The sequence below is a fragment of the Halichoerus grypus genome, chromosome 2, assembly GCF_964656455.1.
Source record: "Halichoerus grypus chromosome 2, mHalGry1.hap1.1, whole genome shotgun sequence".
Taxonomy (NCBI): domain Eukaryota; kingdom Metazoa; phylum Chordata; class Mammalia; order Carnivora; family Phocidae; genus Halichoerus; species Halichoerus grypus.
The window spans coordinates 189,567,564-189,572,559 of NC_135713.1; the positions used below are offsets into that span (position 1 = coordinate 189,567,564).

Sequence of the window (4,996 nt, forward strand, 5' to 3'; positions counted from 1 at the left end):
GAAAGTAACCAAGCATCATGCCTGGCTTGCAGAAGGCACTTGATAAATGTGCATTTACTCTTTCTTTCCCTCAGCCCAACCCCAGCCAGCTTGCTGGGGCCAGGAGTGGGTGGCATGGGGGCGAGGTGAGGGCGGGGAGACCGGATTGAGTGATGGATGTGCAGGTCCTTACAGGACTCACCCGGGAATTCTCAGACACTTTCTGTCTTGTTCTTGTGCACCTTACTTACTTGGGCTCCCTTCCAGCCAGAACTAAAGGGACGGCTCTTTGGAAAGCCAAAGGTTCCCCGCCCCTGCCTCCTGGGACAGTGTCACAGTGCCCTCTCCACCCAGAGCCCTGGGGCGCTCTGCATTATCGGGTGCTGCATTATCCGGAGAGGACAGGGCTGACACAGAGGAGGGAGCAGAGGGTCACCCCAGGCAGTATCTTCCTGACTTGGTGAGTGGGATTAAGAATTCACAAGTCAACCCAGCAGCAGGCAAAGACGAGGCTGCTGCTGGGGCCATGGGCAGGAAATCAGGTCAGTAGGACGAGAGCAGGCAGAGGCCAGGGTGGCAGAGGAGAGAGCCCTCTGGGTGCTATGGGTCAGGATGTGTGAAAGGGAAACGGGGTCTGTACTAGTGTGAGGGAACCCCTGAAGTGTTGGAGCATGGGGAAGCCCTGTCCTGTTTGAGGGACCTTCATTAGGCCAATAAATATCTATGAAGCCTCAATTATGAACCAGGCAGTGGAATACAGCCTTTCAGCAACTAGTAAAGAGCCACAAGAAGTGGCCTGCAGTATAGGATTGAGGGCTACCGGACAGCATGGGAGAAAATGCCTAGCTCTACTGGCCAGGGTCCCTGAACACCTTATCACGTGCGAGTCACTGGGACTGAATCTTCATAGCAATCCTAGGAGACAGGTCTTGCTGTTCCCCTTTTTACACAGGAGGTGGCTCAGTCCAGAGAGGCAGACTCACCTGCCCAAAGTCACACAGCCGAGCCAGGCTTTGCACCAGGTCCTGAGGACTCCAAAGCCTTTGCATTTTTCTCTACACTACCCTGACCCCATGAAAGATGAGCAGGATGTTACCAGGTGGCCAAGGGAGGACTGGCATTCCAGGGAGGTGGAATGAAAGGGGCAAAAAAAGCTTGGAGTGAGAGAGGCCAGGGCACTGGGGGGACTGCATGGCTGAAGAACGAGTAAAGAGAAGGCCATAGGTAGGCCGGAGCCCAGCAGCCAATGAAGAGCAGGCCAGTAGCCAGTGGGGAGGGGACGGAGCATTGGCCGAGTCTTCATTTTGGCTTTATAGCCCCCACTTGCTCTGGGCACTGGGGAGCCAATGTCGGAGGCTGGGAGCCGGGGAGCCAGCAGTGAAGGTGTGGGTGGGTTAGTGACATGATGAACCGAGGAACAATGAGAAACAGGGACAGGGAGAAAGGAGCTCCCTCTGGTCATAACAAAGGAAAGTGGCAGAGTGGTGGGGGTAGCAGGCCAGGAGATGCACAGTCCTCTCCCACGCACCCCTCTGAGGGCCTGAGGTTGGGTACTGGGCTGGCTCAGGCACGAAAGATTTCTTGTTGGTCTGGAAGGAGGAGAAATGAGTGAGTAGAGAGGCCTGGTAGTCCTCATGGAAGAGGATGAGAGCCAGACGTGACCCAGGGCTGCTCAGGACAGCCGGCAGTCCCCCTGGGAGGCCCAGCTCTGTACCACCTCTCCCCTCTCCACCCCCTAGGCTCCAGGGCCTCCCCCTGCCGTGAGAAGGAAGAGCAAAGGATGGGCTCCTTCCCCGTTCTCCGACGTTGCACCCCCTCCTGTCCTTGTCCCATAGGTGGCTCTCCCAAGGCAGGTGGCTAGGGCAGCCAGACAAAGGAAGGCAGGCTTTCCCTCCCACCCACCCAGTCAGTCCTGAGCCCCTCCCACCCCTATTCCCAGAAACAGAGAAGAGTTACTGTGCCTCAGGCAGGATGGCAGTGTGTTCTCTTGGTAACTTCACTGTAAACTGACTTCCCTGAAGAGTGGTAGAGGACAAGGGACAGAGGCAGGAAGGGCAGACAGGCTTCACCGAGGATCCAGCAGCTTCTTCCCCTCCCCTCAATTCACACAGAATTACTCACGGCACACACACCCCTTCCCTAGGTCCTGCTCTGTCTTCAGGGACAAGAATGGAGGCAGCCTATCTATCCACAGGGAGGTACCAGGATAGGGAGACTGGGGAGAGGCAGGGACAGTGGTCTTGGGCGTGCAGTATATGCTGAGCATGGGCCTACGGCTCACCTTCCAAGAGCTTTGGGGCTGGGGCTAGAGAGGAGGTAGATAATCCCAGCAGAGGCAAGGTGAGGGAGAGCAGGGTGGTTAAGCCCAAGGGCTTCAGGTCTCCCTCTGTGGGCACAGAGATACTTCCTGGAATGCCTCCAGCTTTCTTGGGAAGGCTCTCCACCCCACCCTGCCTCCCCTCTGCCCTCTGGCTCCCACACCACGGGAACTCTCCTTGAAGAAGGTACTTGGAGCAGAGGAAACAAAGACAGCTCTGTACCACCTCTCTCCACCCACCCCCCACCCAGGGACGGTTAGGTCAAGGTGACCTCAATCTGTTCTCCCCAGGGAAGGGGCATGAGCGCAGCCTTCTGGGCTAACCTGGTTTCCAAGGGCAGGCCAGAAATGGGACTCGAGATGATTCTTCCCTTCCTCCATAAATTCAAACCCACCTTCATATAATGCACAGGTCAAAGGAGCAGGGGCGCAGACTGGCGTGGAGATGGAGGGGCCACACTCTGTGCCACAGAACCGTTATGGGCTAGCCCAGCCAGAGGAGACACCTTCCCTTTGTGGGTGCGTGCTGGGGTCAGGGGATGTCGGGAAGGCCATACTGAGACCTGCGTGTGGGGCTGGGCCCCTTGGATCGTGGAGCCAGCTGGGCACTTACTGGCTGGACGGTTGTGGACATCTCTCCTTTCTGGGCTAATCAAATGTAGCTCTGCCCAACTTCAAGGTTGTTGCAAGGATCAGTTGAGTTAAAGGGTACAACGATGTTTGTATACTAATGTGCCACGATTCAGTTCGGGCTGTGTCTTTAGTATGCTAACCACAAACTAGGCTAGGGATTATTACTATTCCTAATAATATTTTATGGTCAGTCTTCTTTGGGGGAATGCATTCCCATATGATTTTTATAATCCTTCCTCACTCTCCATGTAATGTTGTATCTTGGAATTGGGAATGAGGGGCAATTAGCAGAGGCCAGCCTGGGACCCCAGCTCAGTCCAGACCCGAGGCAGTTTCTGATCTTCCTGAACCCCATCCCATAGGCCTCAGTTTTCTCCTCTATAGTCTGGGTCCCTGAAACCACCAGAGTGCTTTGTGGTGGGAAATAGCAGAGACCAAAGCAGGGGACTGAAAGCAAAAAGAAACCCCAAATTTGACATTTCCGGGTAGTTGTGTTATCCGGAGCCACGACCACAGTCACCTCTGCCCCCAACCCAACTTTGACACCCTTCCCTCCTCCACTCCCTTGGGTGGCCTTTGCCCATCCTGGGAAAGCTCCAAAGCTCCTCCTTCTCCCCATTGCATCTCAAAGGGAGGAGAGAGGCACAAGGAAATGGAGAGAAACCCAGACAGAAGCAGAGAACCAGAGACCAGAGACCTAGAGAGAAAGAATCAAAAGGAGGAGGGAAATCAAAAAGCAAGAAGAGGCAACAGGCAGTGAAGAACACTGGGATTCAGGGCCTCACAGACAGAGGCCAGATGGGGAGAGAGCCAGAGTTAGCCAGGGGGGCGGCTACAGCCACTGAACGCAAGGTGGGGGCACAGCAGGCGACTCTCTGAAGCTATGGGGGCACATCCATTTAGGCCAACCCCTCCAGTTTGGCTCACTGGCACCTTAGTCCTAGTTTTTTTTTTTTTAAGATTTTATTTATTTATTTGAGAGAGAGAGAATGAGAGACAGAGAGCATGAGAGGGAGGAGGGTCAGAGGGAGAAGCAGACTCCCTGCCGAGCAGGGAGCCCGATGCGGGACTCGATCCCAGGACTCCAGGATCATGACCTGAGCCGAAGGCAGTTGCTTAACCAATTGAGCCACCCAGGCGCCCCTAGTCCTAGTTTTTTAGGATCCAGGACTATCCACCTTCGAGCCCAGCTCAGCCCAATCTAGCCAGGTGTTTGGGGGTGCAGCTGCCTGCTGGAGCAGCAGGTCCCTGCAGGCCCTGGGGAGCAGGCTGGAGAGGCGGCTGCCTGGCAGTGGGCAGGCAGGGCTCCCACTCTGGACTTGGCACCCCCATACTACCTTCTCCAGATGCCCAGAAGTGAGTACATGGCAAGGGTGGTCCCCTGCCTTCCAGATGTGGCTCAGAGGACTTGGAATCCAAGGACTCTCCTCCCAATCACTGGCTTACCCATCTGCCAGAAGTGAGAAGCTGGAGGGCACAAACCCTCCGTGTAGCAATGGGTTTGCATCTGCCCCCGACAGAATTGTGTGACCCTGGCCAAGTCACTTCCTCTCTCCAGTCTCTGTTGCCCCATTTGTAAAATCATCTCTACAGGTCTTTCCAGCTCTGACACTTGACTCTCATTCCAGGTGACCTCCTAGCTGTGTGTGTCTGGCCCTCCTCCACCAAATGAATTGCCCAGAGTGAGGGAAAAATCGAGGGAGAGGCCGTGTGCTTCTTCCTCCAGGAGACTAAGAGACTGCAGCCATGTGTGTGAGACCCAGACATCCCAGCTTCTGGAGCTGGAAACTTGGCTTGTTCTCTGAAGGAAAAAGAATGAAAGTGGGGGAGGTCCTGAGGGGCAAGAAGGTGGGGGAGTAGTGTGAGGGGGGGAGGGAATGGAGAGAAAAGGACAGACCCAAGAAGGCATAGGGAGGGAGGGAGGTAGATGAGAATGATTCCCTCCAGGACACGTGGTCCTGGCCTGGCGAGGCCCTCCCCTGGTGCTGCCAATCCCAGCTGCCAGGCAGAGGGGAGGTCCAGAGGAGAGGGAAGCTGGGCAAAGGGGATGGAAGGCTTCCAGCCCAG

The 4,996-nt window shown here is 55.6% G+C and overlaps 1 long non-coding RNA gene across 1 annotated transcript; it reads left to right on the plus strand.

Moving 5' to 3' along the window:
- Positions 1–363: 363 nt before the first annotated feature.
- LOC144380859 (uncharacterized) lies at positions 364–4,731 on the plus strand. The gene is made up of 3 exons (XR_013445089.1): positions 364–439; positions 2,709–2,815; positions 4,558–4,731. It is a non-coding gene; the product is annotated as an uncharacterized LOC144380859 (long non-coding RNA).
- Positions 4,732–4,996: the final 265 nt, after the last annotated feature.